Below are 18,098 nucleotides of genomic sequence, written 5' to 3'. Positions count from 1 at the left end.
CCCCTCAGTGCGTGTCCATGGGAAGTTACCTCATACGAACGCTCTCTTACTAAGCCCATAGGTAGTAGCCACCTCTCCATCTAAACACCCACTCTGCCAGAGGATCTACCTCATAAAAATCGAACAATGACCCGATAGTTAGTAGCCGACCCTCCCTCAAGAAAATAACAAGAAAAATTATGTAACAGCGTTGACACATTTACAAGGCACCAACCACAGCCTAGTAAGCTGTCAACGTTGCTCCCCCTGTCTACTTACGTCCCTGTCTAGACGAGCGATATATCACGGTATTGGTCCTCATCTAATTCCGAAATGTGTGGAAGCCACTTCACGTGGCCCCACGTTGGGCGCCATTTTCTATTGTTACCCCCGGTTGCCGCAATCAAGTTCCCCCGAAAGGAAAATAGGGCACGATGATCAGCTGGGTACGCTTGCATTATCGACTTAGCTCGCCGGATGGGGTGGGTCTTGCAATCATCATAGGTATTAAAAACCGCTTAGGTAAACCGCAGAAACAATAAAAAAAATCGTACCCCTTTGCTGCCACTAACATAACCCCCTTACTCACCTGACCTCAACCGTGATGCCTCGTCGCCGTAGTCCTGCAGTTCGCCTCCATACAATCGAGGCAGGCCCATCTGCCTTCACAACTCCCCCCTACCATTGCCCGCCATGGCCACCACTGGCTGGCCCCATAGTAAATACCTGTCCTCACGTCCGTCTGTCCATTACCAACAGATCACCCCGACATCCCCCATTCACCACACACTACATCTTCATCCTTAGCAATTCATTATTTATTTAGTAATAGCTTATATCTACGACAAGGTTAAATTTCATATTTACAGGTGTCATCGCACCTCATAGCTTATATTCCTAATGCACATTGAGCGGCATGCATCAGCCGTGCTTTTATACAACTAAATCGACCTATACTAAGTTCTCCGATTCTTCAGTTATTACTACACCCGATCACTCTCATCAGTGCATTAACTCAAACTTACTTCATCTCGCGTTTGAGAACGAATATGTACAAATTCAAATGTATGTATATACGTGTAGTGTAATATAGTGGTTTAGAAAAGGGATACTTGATCTAAACGAATTTGCTTAAACAAAAGCCTGAAGCGAAGGCATTTGAGCAGGGAATCGTTTACCGGTATTCAGCATTCCAACCGAGATAACAAACAACTATCAACACGAATATGGGTGCGCGCCTCTATGATTAGCCACTACGATGAGATACTCTTACCATTCCGTCCTCGAATGCCTTGCAGTTAGCTCTTCACTTTGAATTAACGAAATATGTGACCGTCCCCTTTTTGGACCTTTAACTGAACTTGATAACCTTGCGTTGATTCACGCGCTCTTAAACAGGCATACATAACACAACGGCCGCATATTTCGTTCATTCATTCGTTTTAAGAGTCACCCGGAATGTGAAAATGTGAAATGTGCGAGTGTGAATTATATGTGAGCGCACACAAATAGTAGTGTCAGTATGAATAGAGGGAATCAGATAGGGATTGAGTGGGGCGACAGCCGCGAGACATAATCTCTTGGCACAGACACCCAAGCAAAACAAACAAAACCTCACCAGCTGATTACCCTAAGGCGCCTTTGGTAACTAGCAACGGGGCACACAGCGCTCATTGCGCTTTACTATTATGTTTCTATATCAAGCGCACCACTCACCCTCTGTCCCACGCTCAAGACAGTGGTCACCCACAAACAACTCTTAGATAACAACCACAATAATTAATCAACAATATTTTCACCGTTGTGCACGCTCTTAAACTACCTCCTAGCTCCCATGCGCTGGCTACAAGCAATTCGACCAACCACCGTTTAGTTGCTTTTGATGAAGAGATTCACGGTTGCCGCTATAACAATAGTTACCCTCGCCGATGCCCGCAACAATAGTCGCTCTTAAATAAACCCGCTTACAACAACAACAGCATCATTAAAATTATATATGGCGCTCGTTATTTTCTGCCGTTCATCCACTGCTTCGGCTATCCAGCTTCCTTGTGCTGGATACAGACACGTCTGTTGCTCTTGACGAATAGATTCGCGTTTGTCTTTTTCCTTCTCACAAAAATCACCCCCTTTGATCAGCGCGCCGCCACCAACTCCCTATGCACATATATGTGTTATTATGCTGCTCGGGCGAGTGGCCACTGTTTGCGAGCACTCCGTGCTGCGCGCTCAACCAAGCGTTTCTGCCTGCACTAGCGTTTTTTGCTTGAAGCAAGTGTGTATTCGAACTAATTAGCAACGCATGGCCCCAGCCGAACTTTTGGTTTAAAACTAACTACCTGGTTGTATATACTGCTCCCGTGTGCTGAGTTCTTGTCGTTGAATCGCTGTGATGATCGAACTGTTGTGCCGGCGTCTACAGTCTGTCCACGCTGCTCTGCTCTCTTACTTGGTGTTTCGTCGATTCTTTTCTCGCGCTGGCTTGCGCACGTTCGTATTCAACACCAAATTGCCGTGGAAATATTCCAAGCTTCTTAGTGCTTCGATGCCCTGTCAGTGTGAGGCTGCAATTTTGTGACTCCTCTGCCGGCTTTGCTGCTGAGACACTGTGTGTTGTTGATCTTTTACAGTATTTTCTTGTGAATTGCCATTTACGTAGGGCGATGGAATCAAATCTGTCGAATGAGATGCCATTCATGAGAATCTGCTCCCCTTTTCTAATTTCGATTGCAAATCTTACCTAGTTTATTCTTCGCCGTGTGTTCTGCTTGGTGGTTGGAGTTGAAAAGGCCGGAAGTGGCAGAGTTAAGTTGGTCGCAGCAACCATTTGCACTGAATTGGACAATCACGCGCAAGGTTGCATCGTACTTCAAAACTTTTCTTTGACTGACAACTAAGGTCGAAACACATCTTTCGCAACAACACATAGTCACATTTGAATACATCGGTATAGGATAGGATAGGATAGGTTAGGTGGTAGCTGCCCTGATAAGGATAGCTCACTTGGACAACACGAAGGTCCGTTGTGATACCACATACACCAAAAATAACGGTGACTTAGATCTAGCTACTTAGAGAATCGTTGGGTAGCAACGATAAAGCTCCGAATGATACCGATCTCAACTTTGGATATATCCTCGGGAGCTCCAAGTGAGTCGCGACCGAAGTACTTTCGCCTAGTTCTAGCAAAAGCTGGACAATCAAGCATAAAGTTTGGTGATTCCACCTCATCATCCTCCATACAGCTGCAGCAGGATGGAGTTTCCAGTATATTGAGACGTACCGCATGGATACCCATGGGACAGTGCCCCGTCAAAACCCCAATGACCATTGATAGGTGAGCCTTAGTGAACCCAATTATTTCAGCAGACCTCCTGCCATCCACTTTTGGCCAGAAAGATCTTGCTACCCTGCAAGACGTGGTATCCGCCCAACGTTTGCTGAGCTGATTCGAAGCCCAGCTATGGAGGAGCAATCCACAGGTGGTTAGCGGGATCCCGAAATCCCCACAGCCATCTTCATCCGGTTCAGTTGTACCGATGCGGGCTAAGAGATCCGCTTGACAGTTACCCGGGATATCACTATGGCCCGGGACCCAGATAATCTTAATTGTAAAATAATTCGATGCAATCGCAAGCGAGGTCAGGCACTCCCAGACCACCCTCGACCGCACTGTAGCTGAGCTCAAGGCCTTGATAGCCGCTTGGCTATCAGAGTAGATGTTAAATTCCCTAACCGTGGTAGCACTGGATAGGATTCCATCCACCGCATCCTTAATCGCAGCAATTTCCGCTTGGAATACACTGCAGTGATCAGCCAACTTAAACTTGCGGCTTAAATTTAGCTCTTGACAAAAGACCCCCCCCCCCCCCCCCCCCACCAACCTTTCCATCCAGCTTTGACCCATCCGTGAACAAGTTAACCGGTCCCATGCCCCAGATAATTCCACTTCCCCAATCCTCTCTCTCTGGAATAACTGGGGTGAAGGTTGTATAGGGAGCAGTTATCGGCATACAGTAGTCCGTTCTGTCCGGGATGAAGTCGAAACTGGTAAGAAGGCTAGAGTGTCCGCGGTCAGAAAGTCTATATCCAATAATAGCCTGACCAACGACCTTGCCGCGGCCGCCTTTGAGAGCGCTCTGAGAGCGCCACTGATACCGATCAGCGCCGTCCGTTGCACTGACACTAACATTTTGGAGGTGCTCGCCGTGTCCAGTGCTTTCCACCAGACCAGCACCCCATATAGCAGAATCGGTTTGACCACCATCTCATAAAGCCAGTGTACTATTCTTGGCGAGAGTCCCCATCTCTTTCCGATAGCTCCTCTGCAGCAGTACAAGGCAATGGCGGTCTTCCTGGCCCGATCTTCCACATTGGGTCTCCAGGACAATTTCTTGTCCAAAACAACCCCAAAATATTTAACCCTATCAGAAAATAAATCGGTATCACACGGTGGTAAATGTAAGTTGCGTGGAGCGAAGGAGGTTTCACTTTCCTTCTCTACCTTCCTACCTTTTCCGCCAGGTCATTTATTTTCATCATGCACCGCACAAAAACGGAATAGCATGGTTTATTTTTCTTTTTAATTGTGGTAATGTCTTTAGCGCTAGTGTCCTCGGCCACTAGTGGAGCTTCGAAAGCAGCTTTGGCTTTCTCCCACATGGACTACAACTCCTGCTGCTGAATTTTCAGCGAATTTTTGGAGTGATCGCTTGTGGGTTTGCTTAAGAATTCCATGTCGATTTCAATTACCGTGTCTGCTAGGTGGTTGAATGCTTACATTTTTACTTTAAATGCTTGGAAAAAATTGAAATAATTTGAAATGCGCCAAGCTTTTTGTTGTTGTAAATCTTGCTTATTTTGACAGAGACAGAATCTGTATCGAGGTAACCCGCTCTATAATATGTCTATTAAACAGCAATAACCACCAATAAGTCGAGAAATCGTAAATTTGTTAAAATAATTAAATTTTATAAATTTATTGGAAGAAAAGTCCACGAAAATAAACGGTATTAGGGATGTGAAAAATGGACTGTAATGTTAAATTTTACATGTGTGTATATGTATGTGTTATTATGTTAAAAAAAATTATTGCTCGCCAAACAAACTTGAATTATGTACGTGTATATTACTGCAAGCACTAATGTTATGGGAATAATCTTTCAAAGTTATTTTCCCAAAATTAATTTTGTTTCTTTGAAAAGTATTTAATTTAATAACGTGAAGTGATTTTGTGAACAAGCTTTTTGTAATTTCAAATGCTAAGATTCAAATGGAAAATAAGTGAGGTTATGCCCACAGTGTAGTGTTGTTTTTTGTGGGAAGTTAAAGCGTAAGTGCAAGTAACGAGAAGAAAAAAAGTGCAAGTAACGAGAAAATGGGATTTAGGTGATCTCCGCAAGAAACTGCTTTCAACTGGTATTGTGCTTATTCCAACTACAATAAATGTACAAGGTGTGAGTGTGTGTAACTCTGAAAACCCTTAAGATGTGTCAGGTACCCTTGCCTCTGGTGGGGGGTAATACCTGATAGTCAAAAGGGGCTAAAGACTGCAATTTACGTGTGGTGAAATAAATTTTTGCTATGATCACTAAATCGCTTGCGTGTATATTATTTTGCAAAATACTCAAAAGTTTTGTAAAACTGAATTACCGAAAAGAATGAAAATGGAAACGGTGAAGTGATTTTGAGTTAAAAAATATTCTGCCTTGCAAATTGTAATTAAAGTGGGGTTATGACCACTGCGCAGTGTTGTTGTTGTGGGAATTGAACAGAATATGAAGAGCAAGTCTCGTTTAAACTCAAAAGTAAATTGGATTACTTAATCCTCAAAAGAAAATTACATGCACTTCTCTATCACCCCCAAATACTGACTTGTACAAGTACGTGTGTGCGTGTGACACTGAAGACCCTTATGCCGTGTCAAGTATTCCTTTCCACTGGTGGGGGAAATACCTGATGATGAAAAGGGTTACTTGTAGAAATTTTTTCTTTAAAATCACGAAACACTCGCGATTCACCTTTTAATTTTCAGAGAAAAAAAATCACGTTATTTATTATTTATATGAACCTATTTATGTGCGCACTGATAATTTAAAACCACTTACTTTTAATTTAATTGTAGTTGTTGTGGATTGTGTACATCGGTGAAACTGCTGCTGTTACGCCTCGTTTTAAAGAAATCAGTCGCTGGTAATTCGTTTAATCAGAACTGGATGGTAAATTCTCGGTTGGCCCGCAAGGATTTCCATGGTGCTTGAAGTGCAATTTATAAGGCGTTGTAAGGACCAAATGTCTTGACGCGAACCAAAAACTCGGAAAGTTTGACCGGTCAAGTTTCAATGGAACGAAAATAATAAAGAGGTTGGTATTAATTTTAAGTATAAATTTGCTCTTTAATAATTATGAATTTTTTGTTTAATATATATATATAACTATATGTAATTACAGGTTACCTTGTAAAATCTGGAATAGGACGGCTGCGTGCAATCGGTAAGCAATCAAAATCCAAGTGGAAGAAAAACTTATAAAATGTTAGCACCGATTGTTGTCGAGTTATTTATTTATCTGTGCGATGTTTTGACATAGATAGCTTAAGCCGCTCGACCCACTCTGTTAACATTATTGCACAAAAAGAAATACGAGAGCTACTTCAAAAGTATGAGGTTTTGGACTGATGGCCTAACATTATCACTGACCTTAGACCCAGCTAAAGCTTTAATGCGGTGCATGAAATGTGGACGCTTTTGATCACCTAACTTTAAATTTTGCAACAGCTGCTTCAGTTGAGTCTCTTCGGATTCAGTAAAATGCTGAATAATTCGGGTATTCATAGCTTCATAACGTCCTTGCGCTGGGGCGTTCTTGTCTTTCACCACATAAAGAGTTGAGTTTTGACTTACGCCGGCAATGTTGAAACTTGATTCAATTTGCAGAAACCAGATTTCAGGTTCTTCACGCCTGAAAGCCGAAAAAAATATCACCAGCCGAAACGGTATCCGTAACTGAAGTTGCAGAAAATGAAGGTGTATCACGCCGGATGTAGTTGTTGATGCTGACTGATTGTTCCCAGAATTATCTTCTCTTGTAATAAACGGCATGATCAAAAATTGGGGTGACCAAATTCTTATTCACACACAACAAACAATGGTTATATTTGCAGTGCATGTTATCTTACACACTAACATTTTAAATAAAAGCTTATAATATTGGAAGCTATTCATAATAAGGATTATTGTATTGTATTGTGTTTATTTAATCACATTAGTACATTAAGATAATGAAATCTTTTAAGAGTACAACAACTAGGTATTGCAATTCAATTATAAAATTTGTATATGTGTAAAAATATGCCTCATTTAAGTTACATAAATGAACAGATCAAAAAATATAAAAAAACGAGTATAAGAAAGTAGTACAGAAGAAGTATAGAGAAGTAGTTTGAAATTATTTTAGATAGCCAAGTTAAGTTTCAAGATAAGAAAAGTAGCTGTAAAGAATATGTCTATAGTTGTTACCTGGTTAATAAGTTATAATTTTAAACAACACATACAAATACTCAAGAACAAAATAATCATTAACCAGTTAAGTATATAACTAAGCTGAAGTTTAGAACCAGAGAATATTTGAAGAAAAACAATATACTGAGTACTTAAAATAGATGAAAAACATACACAATGAAGAAATAGCGAGAGAGGTATACAAATCATTTGGAAAAGTGTTGCATAACTTCGTGTTTGAACCGGGTTGTGTTTTCAAACCCCTAATCGCTATTGGTACATTATTCCAAAGGCGAACTCTGAAAACAAAAAACTTTCGTTCGGTGAACCTAAAACGCTCCTTCAAATAATGTTGCTCATGTGTAACTATGACTTTATGTAATAATGTTAAGCATCTGCTTTTTAAGAGATTTTCAAATGAGATGCAGCTATTTTTAGAGCAAAAGTTGAAAGGTGTAACGCTGTAAATATACCTAGCCCCGTTGTTGTATAGGATATTAAGTTTCCTCCTATCCATGCTATCACAACCGGCACATAGTTCACAGCCATATAGCAATGTCGGTATAAGATACGCTTTAGCTAGAAGCAGGCGAAGTTTAGGTGGTGTGAATTGCTGGACACGCCATAGGGATCTCAGCATTCCATACACGTGGCCTGCATTAGTGATTATTTGGTTGTTCCATGTTAGCGTTCTATTGAAAATCGCGCCCAGATTTTTTACAGTATATATTAGGTTTGGTCGAGTTGTATGGACGAAAGTTAACCGATATCGCGCCTTCGATTTTTCGATAGGGTTTGGGCTCAGGAAAAAAGTTTCACTACGCATACCCAAAAAAATTATTTTCGAGCGTGCGAAATTTAATTTTTTTTACTTTTTCGGCTTTGGTTTTTAATGTTTTATTAATGACTGTTTAGGCAGGATGCCTAACTTTTCCGCATCTGATTGTGACCCCCTAATACAACTCGATACTCGATTCTGTTTATAGCCACCCACACCATCACCGCCACATGCACGTGCATGCATGTACATGTACGTGTATGTATGTTTTTTGTCAGCACTCATGCACATGCATGTCGGCTTTTATGTGTGGGTGACTTTCCCCTCCAAACGGAGGATTCTTTCGGGTCAACGGTTGCCGCCGGCGAGACAACCGGCCTCTTGGATTTCTTCAGCCATCCTGTACAAATATACCGCCAGCGATCTCTGCCCTGTATTCACAGATTCATAAGGTAATATATTTTACTGTATATATTAAATTTACCAAATAAAGCATAAACATATCATAAAGACCCGGTGCGCCCACCTCTTGCAAGGCTCAGACGCACCGCGGCCGAATATGTAGTCCTATTTCCCCGAAAAAGAAACTAAAAGCACCGAAAAACTACAGTCCAAAAAATCAAAGGAAGGGTGATGTAGCATTAGCAAAAATATAATAAGGTATCCTATGTGGTTGGGACTTTAGTGTTACTTGACAGGCGCGCGCAGTGGCAACACACATGTCAAATACAACTGCAGCCAACGTCACAAAAAAGAAAAATAAAAAATATACGAGCGGCCACTACAATTTTGACCGGCATCGCGCATCGTGCAAGTTTGCTAAAATAAATTAAAAACTAAGTAATAACCAGTTGAAGCTTTTTTTATTTTACTGGAAAATAAACACATTTGATGTTCTTGCGAAGAAGGCCCCCTCGAATAATATAATTATTGGCACCTTGAAAATGGCAACAATTTGGAGGTGGCGTCCTCCCAAATGAAGGAGGGTTTAAAAAAGGTAACGCCGCATGGCGACACCCGACGGAGGCTTCCATTTTAGAACGCCACTTGGCCACCGTGAGGCTGGAGCTTCGGTCATTTTTAAATTTGGCAGCGACGGTGAGTAGAGTGAAAGAAAGTGGTGGTACAGTGAATAAGAAAAATTTAAACATTAAATAAGATTGCTAACAAAATAATTTCAACTTAATAACAAATACAGAAGTAATAAAATTTTCTAATAAAATATCTTAAAATTTATATAACAAAAAAGGAAGTAATAAAAAGATTTCTAACAAAATTTGTTCAAATTATAACAAAAACAGAAGTACCAATTTTTCTAATAAAACATTTTCAAAATTTATAACAAAAGCGGAGGTAATGCAATTTTTCTAATAAAATAATTTCGAATATATAATAAAAACGGATTAATACAATTTTTCTAACAAATATTTTCAACTGTATAACAAAAAACGAAATACAACATTTTCAAATTTATAACAAAATGGAAATAATAAAAATTTCTAGCAATATATCTTCGAGCTTATAACAAATAATAAAATTGGCTAACGAGATACTTACAAATATGTACAGAGAAATAATAAGAAAATGTTCGTACTAAATCTACGACTACAAATACACATTAAAAGAAGCAGAGATAATACAAATTAAAGAAACAGAAATAATAAGAAATCTACAATTCGAAAAACTTAATTCGCCTACTTAATGCAACTGTACCACCAAGCATCAAAATTAACAACGGCATTCCTCTACTCACATAATGGCACAAAACTACGCCATATACATATATACAGCAGCAGCAACAATATCAGCAGCGAATTATTACTGGCAGTGCAGTAGCACCAACATCGCAGCACCGACTAAGGCAGAACCTCGGAAGCAGCATTTAAGTATATTACTTACTTATGTATATGTATTTTTTTTGCAAATTTTTTTCTACATACACACATTTACGTATATACATACATTTTTTTTTGGATTTTGATTAAAACGGTGGTACTGTTGAACAACCAAATATATTTTTTCGATATTCGATATTTCGATATCGATGAATAAAACATTTAGGATTTTTTTTGGAATAAAGCATCGCGTCCGTCTAAACTTAACTACTAATACTTTTTCAGTTTTCAACAATTCTAAAATTTTTGAATCATTTTATAAATTTCAACATTTGCAGACTTACATTTAAATTTTTTCTCTGAAGTTTCAACTCATTTTACAAATTTACATTTCTTTCACATTTTGCATATTTTCAAATTTCTAATTTAAAAACTTCTCAACTCATTTTACAAATTCCCAAACCTTCAAACTTCCATTTTAATTTCAAATTTTCAAATCATTTCCCAAATCTTTCATTTAAAGTTTCACATGTGTGTATTTCCATTTCCCAAATTTTTATTTTACTTCAGTTTTTTTAATACTTACATTCGCCATAAAATTTTCACCATATAATACTGAGTGAACTAGATAAACAGTTTACGTGTAATCTGTAAATTTTGGAATTTTGATATAAACGGTGGTTGGTGGAAAACCAATTCAGAATTTTTTTGATATAAACGGTGGTTCCGTTAAAAACCAATTGAATTTGTTTGATATAAGCGGTAGTTCCGTGAAAAACCAATTGAATTTTTTTTGATATAAGCGATGGTTCCGCGAAAAACCAAGTTAGATTTTTTGATATAAAACGGTGGTGTCGTGAAAAACTAATTGAAATTTTTTTCAACAAAGCGGTGCGTCCGTGATTACCACATTACTGAGATTTTTGCCAATTCTTACTGTAACAAATTTGCTGCAAATCCTCTTATTTGCAATCCTCCGCTAAGTTCGAATCACTAAACTGTTGAATAAATAACTCCAATATTGAACAATGGAAAAACTGCCTTTATTAAAGTACTTCACAATAACACTTATACTTTGCTACTCGCTGGCTTAATAACCAAACTGATTGATAACTCAAATGAAACTCTACTATTGGCCGCCAGATCGCGTGCTTAATCAAACTGATTGATAGCTCAACTCAAACTGAATTGCAGCGCCTCTTCATCTGTTGCCTTTTATACCCTTTGGTTTCCTCGTTCGCATTTTTCCAGAATGTACTAGTATTGTCCATAAGCTCTCAAACTTCTCAGCTATAACTAAAATTGCACAATTTTATACATCTTTTAGGCGCTTCCAGAATCTACTAGTCCAGTAGCTCTCAAACTTCTCAGATATATGCATGTGTTTGCGCATTGACTCTCCGCTGCTCGTATTCATACATGGTACATATGTGTAGACGTAATTATTTATTCGTTTATGTAGATACATAAAGATTGAATTATTGATGTGAATGTTTGTAGTTTACAGTCTCTCGCGCGCACATAGGCGTATAAGTAAATGCAACTGTGTGTGACATCTCTCTGGGCTGCCTTATATATGTGTATACTTGATTTGATTATTAACGTAAATACTGCTTGGCATGGCCTTAGCATCGCCTTAGTGATGGGATAACTTAGTGATGCTAATATCGGTGACACTGCCCTCCACTTAAGTCTGATCGTCCCGATCAGACAAATCTCCCGATCTAACTGCCGCTAGCATCTCCAAATGTACCGCTCTTCTAATCCGTGGTTTCCCAGTGGTTTGTATGCGGTAGATGGTATCACTGATCTTCTTCACAAATTTGTACGGGCCTTCCCAACTGCACCGAAATTTGGCTGGAACACCTTTCCGCCGGTGAGGGTTGTTTAACAGTACCAAATCTCCCGCCAAGAAACCTTCCGAATTAAAGTTCTTGTCATGCCAGTGTTTCATCTTACTACTCATTACCCTGGGCCGTTCCTTCACACTCTGTTGTTTGGTCAATGAACCACTTCGTAGAGCTTGCGCTGGACAGATTTGCTTTGCATAATCGGTATCGTTCCCACATTTCACAACAGTAGTGCGTTCCGGCTTGAAACTACACTCGCATTCTTTCTCGGAAACTCGTTGCTTCGTTTTCCTGCGTCTTTTAGGTTTTGTCAATGCCAGTGTTTCTCTCGCAGGTACTTTTGATTTTGATTTATTTGGCCCATTCGATCTATCAACCTTTGCCTTTGACTTTCGTGGTCTTTGTCGAGTCTTTTCCACCAGTACCCGATTACTGCTGAACCCTTTTTCCAAACTAAAGTTAAGTGGTATGTCCTGATTCTTATAGTGCATAATTTTTCTCCGCATATCGATCCTGACATCATGGTCAACCAAGAAGTCCACTCCCAATATGACTTCATCAACGATCTCCGCCACAACGAATTTGTGTAGAACCATGACTTTTCCAATTAATACCTCACATACCACTTCGCCTTGGACTTGATTATATTCGCCTGTGACCGTACGCGACCTTGCTCCAGGTAATGACTTTACTCTCCTGTAGACCAAATCAGATCGAATCAAGGAATGAGATGCCCCCGTATCTACAGTCAGTACACGCTCTTTACCATCCACATTCCCTCTGACGGTAAGACTGCTTGATTTCCTTTCAATTTGCGACACAGATATCACAGGACATTCAACAGCCGGGAAAAGTTTTCGTTCTTTACATTCGACACGCTCTTGCTCATTTCCGCCAGCTTTGCGTTTACGGCCACCCACATTCTTGGAACTATTAGGACCAAGATCGCAATGACGTGCAATGTGACCTGGGTTGCCGCACTTGAAACATTTAATAGCTCCGGCATTCTTCTGATGAGATCCCTTCAGAGCTTCCAAAATTGTATCTACCCACTCCGGCCTTTCTACTTCCACACGATGAGCTTTGTATTCTGGTTTACTCAATAATGACGCCGTTTCCTGAGTCAACGCATGGGATACCGTTTCAGAAAATGTTTGCTTTGGGTTCGCGTATGTGGCTCGCTTCGTTTCGACGTCCCTTATGCCATTTATAAAGCTCTGAATCTTCACTCTTTCCGTGTATTCCACGGGTGCATCCGCATTTCCAAGATGAGCCAATCTTTCAATGTCCGAAGCAAACTCCTGCAAAGTCTCGTTAGCTTTTTGGTAGCGATTTTGCAATTCCATTTGAAATATCTGTTTCCTGTGTTCGCTTCCGAAACGCCGTTTTACAGCAGCCATCAATGCGCCATAACTGTTCCGTTCGTACTCTGGAATAGTCTGTAAGATTTCCGCTGCAGGCCCTTTCAATGCCACGAACAGTGCAGCAACTTTATCTTCCGCATTCCAGTTGTTCACTGCTGCGGTCTTCTCAAACTATAGCTTAAAGACCTGGAAAGGAACAGAACCGTCAAAAGATGGTGTTTTTACCTTTGGATTACTCGCTGAAACTGCTGGACGATTTAATTGTAACTGCTCCATACGACCCTTCAAATCATCGACTTCTGCCTGAAATTGAGCGATTTTTGCATCCTGCGCTTCCAGCTTTGATGTTACCCTTGCTTCCTGTGCTTCTAACTGTGAAGACATTTGTGCCACCTGCAATGATAAGCGCTCCTCTTGTTCTTCCATCTTTGATGTTATACGGGTTTCCTGCGATTCCAGTTGTGAAGAAATTTGTGTCGACATTTCTGAAATACGTGTTTCTTGTGCTTCAATCTTCGATGTTATTCGTGTCTCTTGGGATTCCAGTTGGGATGCCAGTTGAGATGGTATATCTGTCTTTTGCGATTCCAGTTGAGAAGCCACTGTCGATGTTTGAGCAGATATTGCAGCCAAAATCATGTTCAAGTCTGTGCTCGTAACTGTTTGCGTAACTGTCTCTTCCATTTTTGTTGTTTCCTCGCCTTCAAGATGAAAGTCATACTCTTCCACGTCAATTCCTTCTAATTCCATTGCCTCTCGTAGCCGTGCCTGAAGTTCGAGCTTAACGCCGCTTGTATTCAATCCACGGGCTTCCAAATCCTTCTTTAGTTGCTGGATCTTCAATTCACGGAACTTTGCCATGTCCTTGTTGTCCTCTGGAATTTATTCAACAATTCCTCTTCTGACACCAATTGTAACGAATTTGCTGCAAATCCTCTTATTTGCAATCCTCCGCTAAGTTCGAATCACTAAACTGTTGAATAAATAACTCCAATATTGAACAATGGAAAAACGGCCTTTATTAAAGTACTTCACAATAACACTTATTTATACTTTGCTACTCGCTGGCTTAATAACCAAACTGATTGATAACTCAAATGAAACTCTGCTATTGGCCGCCAGATCGCGTGCTTAATCAAACTGATTGATAGCTCAACTCAAACTGAATTACATCGCCTCTTCATTTGTTGCCTTTTATACCCTTTGGTTTCCTCGTTCGCATTTTTCCAGAATGTACTAGCATTGTTCATGAGCTCTCAAACTTCTCAGCTATAACTAAAATTGCACAATTTTATACATCTTTTAGGCGCTTCCAGAATCTACTAGTCCAGTAGCTCTCAAACTTCTCAGATATATGCATGTGTTTGCGCATTGACTCTCCGCTGCTCGTATTCATACATGGTACATATGTGTAGACGTAATTATTTATTCGTTTATGTAGATACATAAAGATTGAATTATTGATGGGAATGTTTGTAGTTTACAGTCTCTCGCGCGCACATAGGCGTATACATCTGTGTGTGACATCTCTCTGGGCTGCCTTATATATGTGTATACTTGATTTGATTATTAACGTAAATACTGCTTGGCATGGCCTTAGCATCGCCTTAGTGATGGGATAACTTAGTGACGCTAATATCCGTGACAATACTTATACATTTTTGAGCTCATTTTAAATTCAATTACTTCTTTCAGCTTTCTCATATCAATATTTTTGTTTCAATTAGATTTTGCAGTAAATTACAAATACTTTGTGAGCGACAATTCACTTTAAACCAGTTCCCTTTCCAATTTTTTTTTCTCTCAACATTTCAGCTTCAATTATACATCAAATAAGTGCTTCATTAAGTTCATAGTAGTTTAAACTAAATTCTTTTGCTATTCCAATAACTACATATGTACAACCTTAGAGATAGGAAGAGAGTTCACAAAACTTCAAATTCAGAACCAGAGTCCGATAAATTAACGTCAATCTCCGAAAGTTTAACTTTATCTTTGACCGTAAAAGTCACAAAACAGGAAAATAAATTATCTTTGTCAGCAGATTTCCCAGGCTTCGAAGATTCTTCTAGCAAAAATTTAACTTCTAATTTAGATTCAAATCGTAACGATTCAAATAGTGCAAAATTAACTTCAACTTCTTCTAACTTAAACCCAGATCTTAACGATCCAATTGGTACAAACGTTGCCTCCCTCTTTCGTTGGTTCGTCAACTTCCCCACACAGATGACCATGCATTGAAGTCTCCACACACTAAAAGCGGATGTTTACCTCGTGCTTCAATGGTGATCCCGTATATCATGTCTTCGAACTCGGCGATGGTCATGCTTGGAGGGCCATAGCAACTGAAGACGTATCTACCGTTGATTTTTGCCCACGTGAATCCTGCTACCGTTGGCGTCATAATTTCCTGTGGGATAAATTTCCCTGGTGCCCAAATTGAGGCTTTCCCTGCTGAATCTGAGAGCCAACCCTGGCGATTTTTGTATTGTTCAGAGAGTACCACTATGTCATATCCTCCTTCATAGACTGTTTGGGATAATAGCTCTTGGGCTGCCTCGCAATGGTTTAAATTGAGCTGCAATACCCTCATGAAACAGTCATTTTGCTGCCCTCTCGTTGTGGCCATTTAAAACAGCCTGCTGAATGTTGTCCCCCACATAGCGCGCATTTCGGTGCATTTTCGCAACTTGCAGCCTTATGACCTTCCTGGCCGCATTTCCTGCATAGGCTAGATCTATCTACAGTCTCCTTACATTTCTGAGCTATATGCCCGTAGCCCCAGCACCTATAACATCGTTTTTCTTGCTTGAGCTCTCTAATTCGGCAGGAAACCCATCCTACCCGGATTCTTTGCGTATTAAGAACCACCTTGGCATCATTCGCTGTAAGGCTTATAAATGCCGACTTCGTGCCACTGTACCCTGTGCGTATGCTTTTTATGGCACCCACTCTGGAAGTTTGATGTTGCATTGCTGGTGGAGGGCGTTGCAAATCTCCTCGGGCGTAGTAACCTCATCGAGATCTGTGCACTGTAGCGTGACCATTTGGGACTTTGTTATAACTTTAGCCGAGTCCTTTAGTACCGCTTCAATTTTGCTTGGTACGCGCTTGTTTTCCCATCTTGCGATTTTTTCAGCTCTAGTAACAGCTCTCCTTTCGCCGTTCTTCTAATCGTTTTGACGTCGTCACCCAGGGATTTTAATTCGTCGCATCTTCTCACTTTACGCAATATGTCGGCGTACGTCGCATCCCCCGCCTTGGAAATGATGATTGCATCCGGCCTAGCCCGTGTTTTGGGCTGCAGTTTCCTCTTTCCACTCCGTCTTCTCTTGCGTTTCTTGCCGTCGTTTGTGACCACCCACGTGCCCTGGTAAGACATCTTTTAGTGTAGTAGTGGGCTTTACCACGTTGTTCTCCTTGGTCGAGTACGAATTATTCCTCGGTCGCTTTCCTGGGGGGAAACTTTAACTTTAACTTTAACTTTTACTTTAACTTTAACTTTAGCCTTAACTTTAATTTTAACTTTAATTTTAACTTTAACTTTAACTTTAACTTTAGCTATAACTTTAACTTTAATTTTAACTTTAACTTAACTTTCACTTTAACTTTAACTTTAATTTTAACTTTAACTTTAACTTTAGCTTTAATTTTAACTTTAACTTTAGCTTTAACTTTAACTTTAACTTTAACTTTAACTTTAACTTTAACTTTAACTTTAATTTTAACTTTAACTTTAACTTTAACTTTAACTTTAATTTTAACTTTAACATAACTTTAACTTTAACTTTAACTTTAACTTCCACTTTAACCTTAACTTTAACTTTAACCTTAACTTTAACTTTAACTTTAACTTTAACTTTAACCTTAACTTTAACTTTAACTTTAACTTTAACTTTAACTTTGCCTTTAACTTTAACTTTCATTTTAACTTTAACTTTCATTTTAACTTTAACTTTATTTTTAACTTTAACTTTAGCTTTAACTTTAACTTTAACTTTGCCTTTGCCTTTAACTTTAACTTTAACTTTAACTTTAACTTAAATTTTAACTTTAACTTTAATTTTAACTTTAATTTTAACTTTAACTTTAACTTTAATTTTAACTTTAACTTTAACTTTAACTTTAACTTTAATTTTAACTTTAACTTTAACTTTATTTTTAACTTTAACTTTAACTTTATTTTTAACTTTAACTTTAACTTTCGCTTTAACTTTAACATTCACTTTAACTTTAACTTAACTTTAACTTTAACTTTAATTTTAACTTTAACTTTAACTTTAACTTTAACTTTAACTTTAACTTTAATTTTAACTTTAACTTTAACTTTAACTTTAACTTTAACTTTAACTTAACTTTAACTTTAACTTTAATTTTAACTTTAACTTTAACTTTAACTTTAAACTTTAACTTTAACTTTAAATTTAACTTTAACTTTAACTTTATTTTTACTTTAACTTTAACTTTCGCTTTAACTTTAACATTCACTTTAACTATAACTTTAAAATTTAACTTTAACTTTAATTTTAACTTTAACTTTAACTTAACTATAACTATAACTTTAACTTTAATTTTAACGTTAACTTTAATTTTAACTTTAACTTTAACTTTGATTTTAACTTTAACTTTAACTTTAACTCTTTAACTTTAACTTTAAATTTAACTTAAACTTTAACCTTAACTTTAACTTTAACTTCAACTTTCACTTTAACTTTAACTTTATTTTTAACTTTAACTTTCGCTTTAACTTTAACATTCACTTTAACTTTAACTTTATTTTTAACTTTATCTTT

The 18,098-nt window shown here is 38.6% G+C and overlaps 2 long non-coding RNA genes across 2 annotated transcripts in view; both read right to left on the bottom strand.

Moving 5' to 3' along the window:
- The window catches only part of LOC137248040 (uncharacterized), a 319,325-nt gene that overhangs the window by 232,803 nt on the left and 68,424 nt on the right, over positions 1-18,098 (bottom strand). The gene's annotated exons all lie outside the window — the stretch shown is intronic.
- On the bottom strand, positions 778-2,865 carry LOC137248037 (uncharacterized). Its single transcript, XR_010952017.1, has 2 exons — positions 2,720-2,865; positions 778-2,654 (listed from the first exon to the last, which is right to left on the bottom strand). It is a non-coding gene; the product is annotated as an uncharacterized lncRNA (long non-coding RNA).

This window comes from Eurosta solidaginis, chromosome 4 (genome assembly GCF_040869045.1).
Source record: "Eurosta solidaginis isolate ZX-2024a chromosome 4, ASM4086904v1, whole genome shotgun sequence".
NCBI classification, from domain to species: domain Eukaryota; kingdom Metazoa; phylum Arthropoda; class Insecta; order Diptera; family Tephritidae; genus Eurosta; species Eurosta solidaginis.
This window is presented reverse-complemented; position numbering and strand designations above follow the sequence as displayed.